Below are 13,411 nucleotides of genomic sequence, written 5' to 3'. Positions count from 1 at the left end.
GTCCACAGCCTTCATTGGATCAAAATCCTGCATGTGCAGACACACAAACAAACAAAAATGAATCAGCAGGGAGCTTTAGTTCTCAGAGAATGTCACAGACTTGCACAAAAAGTGACTGCTTATGGCACACAGGTAGTCAGTTTTTGCGCAAGTCTGAACCAGGAAATATCAGGCTTATATGGTATGACTGATTTCTGCTTCAGTTCAGCTAGTTCACAGAGCCCTATGTCAGGAATGAATTCGTCAGATGGGACTATTGCACGTAGTTGTCGAAATGTGATGAAATAATGTTGGAAGACTTTAGCACCACACAGTCACATAGTGTTAAACCCGTAGATGCCTGTCACAGTGGTCAGTGGGGGGGGAGAAATGCTGACAAGTGTTTGCTCTTTCTGTCTTTGACCCTCTTGTCTACAAATTAACTTCACCTCAAGTTGTTTTTGTTGCCTGATACCTTGTTTCCATGTGTCCGTTTCCGTCCTCACTTCAGCTTCTCTTTTTCTAGCATTGGATGCTCTTCCCTCAGACGTCAGGGCTAACACACGGGGTCAGAAGGTACATTCAGGCACACAATCAGACAATGTGACGTCTCCTCCCTCTGCCTGCCTGACACACACACACACACACACACACACACATACACACACACACACACACACACACACACACACACACACACACACACACACACACACACACACACACACACACACACACACACACACTCCTCCCTCCACTGTCGACTTAAACCTTTGCAACTGGCTTCAGCTTCCCCCAATCAGAGTTTTTGTAAAGACGCTTTGACCAGATCACTGTCATGGAGCCCAATGTAAAGAGACAGAGAAGATAAAGGAACACCCAAACTGGGGTGAGGATTCTTTTTTTTTAATGAATACTTGTGAGTGATTTTCAGTAAAAACATTTGAGTGATGGGGGACCCTTTCTTTATCGCACATACAAACACAAGCAGCAGCATGTTGTGTCTACAGCGGGCTGTTACTGTGCCAGAAATGATGGCTCTTGTCAGCATTTTGGGTAAAACTTGCTACCGCGGTGTGAGAATTCACACAATTGGTACATGTGTGTAAGCGTGAGCCAGTTGCATATCCAGTTCAATATACCAGCATGGAAAAAAACGTATTTGTGAGTGTCGGTTTGAGCTTCGCCAGTCCGCTCATTTCAAACAGCACACGTCAAGTTTTTGATCTTGGGATCTATTTCGTCCGCATGTGTGGACAGATGCACGTACTTGAGTACGTAGTTAGCTAGTTTGGCAGTAAATGAGATGTGAGAGGAGAACAAGAGAGAAGGTGAAAAAGGTTAAATGAACAATGAAAACCCCTGAGAAAAAAAATGTTTCATATAAAGTCCACTTTACTTGTCACAAAACAGAAACTCTTATTGAATGATTTCACTAACTTAATTACAAACTGGACCAAGTTGATAGTAACCTGTCCCGCTTGATGTGTCTACTATTTGGCTGTGTATTTTTTAAGAAAATGGGATCGGATCAGTTCAAAGTGTTGGATTTAATTTAGTTTTCGAAGATTCAACACAGGCTCAGTTAGTGCCAGGCAGAGAAACCTGGCTGTACAAGAGTTTATTTGGAGGGAGTGAACCTAAAGTAATGCTTAGAGAACCACAGGTCAGGCTGAGGCCCTGCATTTCCAGCTACATTCCTATAATTGGATATGAAGAATAAATAAATGTGGGGCTTTTTGAAACACCAAAGTATTTAAATGAAGGATGTTGACTGTTTTGAAGCTCTCCAGGTTCCTCTTTGACCTCATCCGTTTGACTCACAATCTGTATGTGAGCTACTGTATAGCTGCGTATTTTAGCAGAGCTCATAGTCTTTGGTGTTGTTCCAAGTGTTGCTGTTTGTAATGTGAACCCAAGTGTGAGTGAGTTGTAAGGCCTTTACTGCAAGATCTCCTGTGATTTATGAGCCGTGGACTTGGTTGTTAAACACTCTCCCGTCACTCGATCTGTTTGCTGTTTGTGTGTATATGTGCGTTATCAATCCATCTGTTTGTCTTTCGGCATAAAATCCCAAATATGTCAGCAAGGACAGTGAGAACCCATTTATCCTTTTCACACTATCTCTTCATCTGTGTGTGTGTGTGTGTGTGTGTGTGTGTGTGTGTGTGTGTGTGTGTGTGTGTGTGTGTGTGTGTGTGTGTGTGTGTGTGTGTGTGTGTGTGTGTGTGTGTGTGTGTGTGTGTGTGTGTGTGTGTGTGTGTGTGTGTGTGTGTGTGTGTGTGTGTGTGTGTGTGTGTGTGTGTGTGTGTGTGTGTGTGCACCCTATCTTCTTGTCTCTGTAATGGCCGGGGTCATCAGTTAAGGATCAGGCATCACCTCTGTTAAGAAATAGAGAGATAGGAGTTTAAACAAACGGTGAGGGATTTTTTCCATATCTCAGTGAAAGATCGCGTGATAACATTTTTGGCTGATGGGAGAAAAGGTCCTGGCATACATGTCAGCCTTCAGCAGTCATTATTTTACAACATTAAGAAATGTCTCCCTATGGCTTTCTGAAAGCCAAACATATATCACTGTTTAAACTAGATTTCTTGTATTTTAGATTTGCTGATTGCTCTGAGATGTATAGTCATATCTGTGGTCCTATAGTCTGCTCTTCCACAGCAACAATCTAAATCTGCATCTGATATAAAACAGCTAATGGTTGAAATGAGTTTCATGTGATATAACAAACGTTTAGCATGACTCAACCAAGTATTCATCCATGCATTCCTGTAACATCACCCTTGGAAATGATTTGATACATTGACCATGCCAGTGACATTGTGAAACTGCATATTTTCAATAATCTCCTGAGTTGTTTAAGGAGTAATTTGTAATTTAAACTGGCATCTGGAGAGCAGCCCTCACAAAGTTATTTTCAAAAACCTTTCACATGTATCAATGTGAACAAAGTTTGAAACAAGAGCATAACATAACAGCAATTCAGTTCTGCACGTCTTCAGTCATCAATTTTATGGACACATTGATGGCACACAGGGTTTTTCAGTTCAAGATGAAAGTGAAAGAAGTTCAATTTGATGAAAATTAAAAGTCAAATCTGTTGTACCTCAGTCAGACAAATAACAAGTTTAGTTTGAGTAAAGCCCTTTATTTTAACCTACCCTTATTCAGCATTTAGAGGCAGCAAATAAACCATTAGGCGTTATTGTCCAAAGCAGCTTAAAATAACAAGTACATTGAAACTCAAGGGCAAGGAGGGAGAACAGGAAGTAATCTAAAGATATAAATAGCGTTAAGTGTCTGTTCACATGCTTTTATAAGCACAGTTAACAGTTAAGGAAACATAAAATTGCTCTATAATTTATTTATAAATATAAAGTCTTGTTTTCAAAAGAATCAACACATGTATAATATGGAAAGGTTTATTGTGTGATTATTAAAAATAAAATGCACATTATTTGGACTCTGGGTGATTAAAGCTGGGATTAATTCATTAGTTCTTCCATGGCTACTACTGTACTGTATATTTTAGCTGTCTTTCAGCTAAGCACATAATTGGAGCTGTTGGACGGCTGCAGTACAAGTGAACTGGGCACAGCTGAAAGAATGTGACATATTGCATAACACCATGAGTCGGGAGCAAACTCTGCCCAGATAAATGAAAGTAAGAACAAACAAGTTAATTGTTAAGCACAATGGCGCTTTTCATTAAAGCAGCGGGCAGACATGCTACTGTACTGTGTTAATGGAAGAACAGCAGTCTCACATTGGCAGCAAGGCGGCTGTTCCAAACCACTTCATCTGTCCTCTTCCAGTCTGGTTACCATACACCTATGCTAGTTTTGGACAACACAAACTTTGGAATAGGAAAAGCATAATTCTCTCCCCTCTCTCTCACTTACTGACTGTTTCTCTGTGTCTCTCTTGCTTGCACATTTACCCCACACATACCATTTTGCACAGATGAAAAATGTCAAGGGCGGACCACCTGGCTATTCCATGCATGGTCAGAGGAAAATCTTCCCGTTTTCATCAATGTGTGCAGTGTGCAAAGCGTGCTCTGTCCCACTCACATATCACATCCATTAGACAGGCATGTGTTGGGCCGACTCCAGGGCAGTGCCTGCTGCTCCGCTCACTGAAGTCCCATTCAAGGTAATCTACACCAACCCAACCAATTTCACAGGTGCAAAAATGTGTAACAAGGAGAACTTGAAACATTATTGCGCTCAGATGATCTTTGGGTGGATTCACCAGTGCGGAAAGGTCTTTTTTACAAGCCCAATAGCTGTTGCCTGGAGTACGAAAGAGCAATAAAGTACATCAAGGGTTCTTGAACCTTTTCCACTCAATGACCAGACTCCCTGCCCATTCAGATATTCTGCAGTCATTTAGGAGCCTACAAGAAACAGAAGTACACGTTATTACACAATTCAGTATATATATGATAATAGTAATAATAATAATAGTTTTTGCCAAACAAAGCATCTTAGCATTTGAATGTTCAATTATTGTGTGACTCATGCTATCTGCAATCAGGGTATGGTAGACTTTTTTTGTGGGCAGTGTAACATCTAACACAAAGAACGACCACCTCAAGCATAATGGACACAATTTAGCTTGGCGTGAGAGTCAGTGTTTTTTTGCGTGCGTGAAGATGTTTCACTGGGCTTGCACTGCCCTGTATGTGCTTTGATTTAACATGACCCCACAGTGACAGATGTTCTGTCCATGCAGTCTGCAAAGTCATCACAGTGTGTGAAGCGCTGCTGGCTGTAATGTGTACGAGGTAGTAAACAGACCTGTCTCCGCGAGGGGGTAAAACAGCAGAATTCAACAGTAGAAACAGACCCGCTCCAGATCATAACAACTAAGCTGTTTTTGGATGGAATTACAATGAAGCTTTTATTGTGATGTTGATGGCATTTCCAAGACAATAGTTTAAGAATTGCTTTCCCTCCCGCCCTCTCTCTCTCTCTCACTCTCTGTGCCTTGTCATTTTAGATTAGCAGGCTTAACTCTGTACTTAATGTAATTAATCTAAATCCCTCCAGATGGGGAATGGTTTTAGTTTCATTTACTACAAGGAAGAGCTATTAGACGCTGTATCCTTTGGGTCTTTTCTGTCATTCTCTCTTCCTTTTTAGTTACAGTACAAGTGTCTTTCTTGTGACAGAAGATCTGAGGACATGCCTTGAGGTACAAGCCAGCTGTTTTCCTCGCTCAATTTTTTAGGTCCATTTTCTGCACTGACAGATTCTCCTTCTGTCTTGTTTTTTCAGATGCTGAAGCGCTCTCTTTACCCTTCTCTTCACCAGCATCCCTGGTCCCATCCTTTTTTGATTGTCTCTACGTCCATGTTGATTTCCCAGGTCACTGCTCTGATTAATCCTGCAGTCTGGTTACACTTTGTGCCATTTCACAGTTATAATTTCCAGAAAACAGAATCCTCCCTTCCTGCTGTCAAGAGGTATGGATGTATGTTTTTTTTATTGAACTAATTATTTCCATTGAATACGGTTTATTATTCATTAGCCATGGAACTGTGGAGCTATAAACATACGGAAAGCACTTTGTCATGTCTTTATAAAATGTCATGCTTTCAGAAATAAATATACCCATTAATAAATCAAAGCTAACACATCTCTCCCTGGAAATAAACCAGAGATACATTTGAATATGGGTTCAGTTCTTGCTTATTTCACATTGCACATTCTAAAAAAATACAATTTAATTCAGACAGCTGTCTGGAAAACTTCATCGATTAGATTGATCATCTCTGCTCGAGCATTCATCTCTATAAAAACTCATTCTTTCAGTCCAGACCTTTTGAAGTGGAGTCTTGGCAGAACCCCTGCACAGCTAAAGAACCACATCCAATAACCTCTTTTCCTATTCTGCAAAAATCACTGACACATTTATTACAGTCCTTGTTTGCTTCTTTGCTTCCACATGAAATGGTTTAACCACTCCACAGTTTGTATGCATAATCCTGCTCATCTGGTCCATAAAATGCAAACCATCTTTTCTGACACTGCTGCCAAAACATTTGAGCACAAATCTGTCACTATACTTACACTGTTTTTACTCCCACTCCCTCTGTGGTCTCACCTCTCTTTACCTCCTTTTACTCCCCTGAAAAATGTCTGATTTCTGCTAACGGCTGACAACGAATGCACTAGTTTGTCTCCATCGCTGTTGGAGGTAAAGCTCATGTTTCTTTGAGTCAGACAACAGGAGAAAGTGTCATTTCCTGAGTTTAATGTGGGCTCTTAAAATAATATATACTTGCTCTGATGATCTGTTTGGAAAATAACGGGTTGATTAAAGATACAAGCCAAGAAATTCTGTCGGGCTAAGTTTTGTAGCTCGCTGGGTAAACCCTGGCACAAGTTTATGGATACCTCATTATAGAGCCAATTCAGAAAAAAAGAGATGAATTCTGAAAACGTTAAAATACTTTTCTAGGATGATCACAAGAAATGGGGAGTGACAGGAGAAGACATGACACAGTGTAATTAGACTGAGCGAGGCTGGGGAATTGATGATCATACACATGTGCAGCTATACATACACACACATTGCTGTAATTAGCAGCATTTCTGCGCTTGGCTCTTCCCTGTCATTCCCAGGCCAGAGCTCGGCACTGGGCAGGAAGGCTGTCTGAGTGAGGAAAGCACAAAACACTTCAAAGCAACATAGGACTGGCAGAGACGGCGAGATGACTGCAGAGATAGAGAGGGAGAGGCAGCGCACGAGGAGACACTAAGGGAAATGGTGTATCTCTCTAAAGAGCATTCAGGGAGAGGAAGAAGGAGACAGCAGAAAGTGAATGTGCTGCATTCTGAAACTCTTATCATGTGTCTTTACATTTTTCTCAGATGTTCATATAATTACGGGAAGCTTCAGGGTGAATTATTCCTGTCTGAAGAGGCTTTTTATGATTGGAAATTAATGAAATCCCTATATATGTTAATGGATGTTCATCCTGTGTCGCATGGCCCTTTCACACACTCATACACCTCAGCTCCTCTGATAAAGCTCAAGTAAAGTAGCCAGCATTTCTGCTTTGTTTGGTTGGTCCAACTATCTGTGATATTACGCAGGTGTTCTCGTGCATTATTTTGTGTATATGTATTAGTTGCCCTTATGCTCACAAGCTTGATGTTGTTTGTAATGAGGCCTGCCATTCACTCGAGCAGCTGGAGTCCATTATTTATTTTTTAAATCCTGCAAGCTGTTTTAATGCTTGTCATCTTCAGTTAACACTTTTGTTATTTTAGACGAGCGTTGCATGAGTCTTTATACAACCCTTACCCTGACTGATTCGATAAGAGCTTCCTCAATGTCTCAATGCAGGTGTACTACAGAACTAAAGTCAAAATATATCATTCCAAGTTCTTTTCAGCACAAAATTAATCACAAAAGGGCTCTCATTTGTGAAACTAAATGTTCAGTATTCTTGGCTCCCATGCTCTGGATTGTTTCCCTTTAAAAGTTCAATATGTAGGTTTGATTAAATCATTAAAACATTAAATGTGGCACTGAAACAGAAGATGGTGTTTTATTAAAAACAGACAGAAACAATCCGGTTGGATGTATTGAGTTTCCCCGGCATTTTTGCCCAGATAGAATAATACAAGCCCTTCTGTTCTTTCAGTTATTAGTCTCAAGTTCTGCTCTTTCTATGTTTCTCATTTCCCAAAAGCTAAAGCAAGGAAAAACATTTACAGATATTGCGTATCAGATATTCAATCAGTGATTGAGTTTCTCTTTATCTGAACAGTTCTTTAAACAAACACGTGTTGCTTGAAGAAAAAGGGATAAACTGATTTTCCATTTCCACATATTGTTCATATTCATTACTCTACGCTTAACTGTGGATGTCCACAAGAGGGGGCAGTGTACACAGGTGATCTTTGACCTCTGGCTAACCTGTCTTGCTTTGAGGTGTGACTCTTTCATACAATGCAAAATGACTTTATTTCTAGAAAAAATGGAAAGGATATTCTTAAACCTGCCAGAAAGCTATCATCACGCCTGTCGCTTGATTAGCTAATGGACTGTGTTTGAACATTAAATCAGGAAAATGTATTTGCTCTGTATGTAAACAATGCAATATCATACCTGTGATTGCTGCTGATTTACAGTTGGATGAAGGCCTGTATCGTTGGCCCTCCGGACTCTCGCCATCTGCTTCACCATCTGAACACAGGAAACCCGGCTTCATCTAACTTTCTGCTATAAACTCCACCGGCTTGTTCTTTACTTTAACCACAGCGAGAAATAAGCTTCCCCACCGCCTGAAATTCTGCCTTCACTGTGGGCCACACCAAGGTACACCTGGCAGACGGCCCGGACCCTCACTTTCATTTGTGATTACATATATTTCCTTATGCTAAGAGTGTGAGCGGTGTTACTGTCGGCTTTAATGTAGGAGACGTGCATTACTCTGTGTCTCTGCAACCTGATTACTTGCAATTATGAGGCTCTTTAAGTACAAGGAACATTACTGTGACAGAAATAAAATGTGTTCTGTTCTATCAGCTGTACACCTGGTGTTTTTTTGTTGCATCCTCATTCAGAGAGATCTGCACTGTAAACAAACTGCAGCCATAAAACTGGCAGGCTGCCTTCCTGAATGTTTGATGGAATAAATGCATTTTAATCTGTTCAGAAACCTGGCTGCTAAAAGCTGATTTATAGCCAAACTTTGAGGGGGGATTTTTTCATGTATCTTTTCCTTTTCTTTCCCCTGACAGGCTAATTTTTCTTCTCTCAGTAGGACGACTGCTGGTGGTGGTATCATTACACTCCACTACATTACAGAGCACTCTATCATGGGGCTCAAATCAACAGCTCTCACACTCATTGCTGTCAGTATCACTGACAGGGCTTCTCTGTGCCACGTCGTGAAAGCTCATAAATTCTGTATGTTCAACAAGTCAACCTTTTGTGTTTGGAGTCTCACTGTTTGCTGTGTGCGCTGCCAACGTTTTCTGAGCCCCATACCAGGACAGGAGCCTGATGCAAAATGCTTTAAAGCCACAAATGTCATCGCCTCAATGAGAATCTTTTATTTCAGTTTTGATGTCCTCCGCTCACCCCAGCATCCATTTAAGGTGCGCTGGACATGGGAGTCTAAAACCTCAAAACCAACCATTATGCAAGAAGAATAGAGTGTTCTCTCTCTCACCCCCTCTCCCCCATCTCCCTTTCCTGTCGGTGAAGACTAATGTAGCATCATCTGCCTCCTGGCAGGACACTCTCTTTATTATTGGAACAAGACCTTTCTCCCTGTCATGTTTCACCTCTGTGAGCGGGGCTGCCTGTGTATGTTTGTGTATGTACACAATTGACTCTCTTCATCTCATCATAATCAATACTGGTCAGCATAATTTTAGTGAGTATATCAGCAGGCAAAAATAGTGAAATGAAATGTGTATAAAAACTGAGTTTAGCTCTTTATGGAAATGATTCATAAGTACTTTTAATCTTTCAAATAATGGTTCAAAAAGGTGATGATGGAAACAATTTATTGATACAGTAATAGTTTAGCAAGCTGTATTTTATAAGGCTTTGTTTTATACATCTTTCTCCACCTATTCATTCTTTAAAACAACTATTTATAATGTCATTATTCGGTTTTATACATCTTTCTCCATCTATTCATTCTTTAAAACAACTATTTATGATGTAATCACAATTCTCTAACAAACACACAAAATCACATCATTGCATTATAACCCTTAATATGGCTTTTTGTGAGCCTGTGGCTGCTGTTTAGTTATGATGCAGAGCTGCTTTGATGCTGGGCTCAGAGGGACGTCGGTGTAGCGTCTGATCAACCAGCACTACACAAGAAAGGACAGCGCAGACACAGAGCGTTTATTTTCGTTCCTAGGGCTCAATTCAAACATTACTGAAGTCGCACGGCAACAGAGAAAGTTAACTCTGATTATTCATAAATGTATTTCCTCTGCATAGGAAACATTTTTAAATGGGAAAAAAAAAACCTCATGATTCGGTCATAACTTTTAGTTTTGGGACTTTTTATTTTTACAAGACACAGTTGCAGGTGTTAAGGTGAGTGGCAACCATGGCAACAAAGCAGACATATACGTGTATGTAAGGAAGCGTGCTGTTCCACTAGCTCAGGGGGAAGCTATGTGAAAAGACCGGGATGTTTTCTCTGCTATAAAAGCCTTTGCACATGTGTCCATCTCAAGTAGCTGAGAGACCTGCCGAACATTTTACACAGCCGTTTTCTGAACTAACGGTCAGAAGAAAATAAAGAAAAGAAAATCATTTCTGCAGCTATAGAGAGGTTATCCTTTAGTTGGAGCTATGTGGATTTTGAGTTTCATGAGCTTGTTTACAAATCTAGCTTCATGATCTAACAAAGCTCCAGATTAAAGCTGGATAAACATAAGAACTGAAATATGATGAGCCGAGACTCGCATGTCAACATTGTGTGTTTTAGAGGGGAGGGGCGGCTCTTCTCTGTGTGTCTCTTTAAACAACACTAAATATGTCTTTATATGGTAGTGCAGCCCTGTGCATAGGAACCATGCAGGCAAGAATCTGTTGGCTCATCTCATTTCTCTCATCCCCATCCCTCCGGCAGAGGAAGGACCACAGTTGTCACCACAGCATATAGTGAGCATATTATTGTTCAGTAAGTGAAAAGCCTGTGAACCATCACTTTAATGGGTTACATTTGAAAGTGGGTACGAGATGAAGTGTGTTTGCCACTAACCAACGCTTGTCATTTGTCATTATTAAAGAGAGAATGCCAACATTATAAATCATGCCTTTACGGTGCGAGTCGCAGCGAGCCTTCAAGTGAAATTTCTGTTTATAACTGAGGTGAGTTCATGACAAACACGTTTAAATCATTTTTATTCCTAATTCTCTTTATTTATTCCTACAAAAATATGCATAATGTCAGTTCCTCCTGGAGCTGCAAACTACCTCAACTGGCTGGGGAATTTCAATTGTTGCCTTTTATTATCTTCCTCAGCGCTAAATGAACAATAGTGTCGCTCACAACGGATTGCATTTGCAAAATCACATCCTTTCTGTCTTATCCGCCTTCCCCCTTTTTCCCTGTTGCAAACCTCTGCCTGATAGCCCAGAGGAAATCATGTTGATGTCTTCCCCTTGATCTGAAATGTGTTAGTGTACGATGTGTTTTCCCTCCAGCGCGTCACTCTGCCATTATGGTTGTCCTATTCAATTGTATTGTTTTATTTTTAGCCTGGCTTGGATGAAATATTGCAGCTATATTATTATACAGTTCAGTTGGTATTGCCCCTTTCGTGCCAAATTCTACCTTCAGCTATGATTGGACAGCAGTTATAAAATCATGTGTGGATTGTTAGAATGGAAGTTCTTCATCACTTCTGATTGTGTTTTGGCCCATGAGATGTAAATGTTAACATACACATTCATTTTTGCGCTATTTGATGATATTTCAAGTGTAGTGTTGCACACACTATAAACGTGTCTGAAGTTGTGTTCACATACGATTGGCAGTCACATACAATTGTAGGAAAATCGAGATGTCCTCATATTTGTGAAACACAGGTTCGGGAATGACCATTCGAACGTTATGTTACGCTAGAAACTGTCAATATTATTGCTTAGCTTGTGAACAGTAACGTGACCTAGTGAACACTAGACATTACGTCAAAACAGGTCAAGCTGTTTGTTATAAGTCGAAGATCGGTTGCTCTATTAATTGACCACACTACGAGTGATCTGAAGTGTCTGGTGTGCATACATTCACGCGCAGAGAGTCAAACATGAACGTTGTCAGAGCAAATCCCGATTCTGTTGTTCAAAGTTTTCAGAACGCGTTAAGTGAACGTACATAGGAAGACATTCGAATTAGTGTACAGTACTGAAACTAAACTTGCTGCGAGAAGACGAGTAAGTAACTTCAGGAACGTGTGCTAGCAATTCGTCAAATCAGGTCACACTTGAAGTGCTATGGTCATGACGTGGCCTATGTGGTAATGTCCCCAACAATACAGGTTCTGTAAACTTGACCTGTCATCGGGTGGGCCCGGACAGAACATGAGACTGTGTGCTAGCAATACGTCATTGTGTCACATGTGAAGTGAAACGTTAGTGAACCCTCACAAGGTGAACCATACATATGTTCATGTGAAGTCAAACTTGACAACATGAGAGCAAGACGGATACGTATTCAAGCGAGGACGTAGTTTGCAGACGAAGTCGCTGGACAAAGAGGTTCAACATACAAAAAAGTGCTAGGCAGGCTGAAACATGGAAAGTACAGTTATACATGCAGCGCACACGTCATGCCGCTGTGGAATGTGACGAAAACTGGGAAAGGTGGGAGCAAGCATTCTGAGCATGTACAACACTCAGTGCCGAATAGGAAAAGAGCGGTCAATAGGCATGTGCACAAACATGGTGAAGGTGGAAGGATAACAAACTACATCAAGAAGTGATGAGAAGATCAGATGAGAGTCTGAAAGCTTACGGACAATGTAGCCTCAAATAGAACGTACGTTTCAAGCATATCTGGTAGACACGATGCACAGGAATATGGGTACAGATCACAATCTGCCATGAGGAGAGCAAATGTGTATTGGAGCATGTGAAGTACAGACAATGTAAGGGACGATGTGTGACCGAATGCAGATGTGTTAGCATCTAAAGACAGTTGAAAGAAAGCTGTACTGACTGATGCAGCTTACTCTGGAGGAGACATGTAGTCAGCCGTGTGCAAAGTCACCACGATAATATAAGGATGCGTACGTCACAGTTTCCAACACTCAGTGGAGTGCATTAAAATGGACAGGCAACGCCATGCAGCAGGAAATGACATCATAGAGCACTAAGAGGCATAAACTACAACAGAACGTCAAAGTCATTGTGCATTTGGAAAAAAAATGAAGGTACGCTAAGGGTATGTTTGGATCTTGCACCTGAATGAGGAGTAAGCGTAACACTACTCCATTTCTACACGGAAGATGTGGAGCAGTAAGGAAATCTCTCACGGGAAGAAGATGAATTGCAGATCTAACTAGATGAGCGTCTAAGCTATGCACTTACACGCGTGGCCTCGCTCCCAATTAGAATAGACCTAAAGCATATTATAACGATACAAATAAAAAGAAACCATGCTGCAAAATAACAAACAAATGTGCTCCGAGCAGTTCACTACGTCCAATGTAAGGCCGAGATGGATGTTTTGGTGGTGCGATATAGAGGGTGCCTAGAATGCGACTCAGCTAGCGTATTGGATTGTACAGTGCAACATACGTGAGCATGTGGGCGGTGGCAGGTCGGCACGCAGGTCACGCAAAGCAAACCTCCATAGGGATGTAGGTCGGTTTCCAGACTAGGGTCTGGAGTCATCATACAGGACCAGCGCGCCTTGATCCATGAG

The sequence above is a fragment of the Eleginops maclovinus genome, chromosome 22, assembly GCF_036324505.1.
Source record: "Eleginops maclovinus isolate JMC-PN-2008 ecotype Puerto Natales chromosome 22, JC_Emac_rtc_rv5, whole genome shotgun sequence".
Classification (NCBI taxonomy): Eukaryota; Metazoa; Chordata; class Actinopteri; order Perciformes; family Eleginopidae; genus Eleginops; species Eleginops maclovinus.
This window is presented reverse-complemented; position numbering follows the sequence as displayed.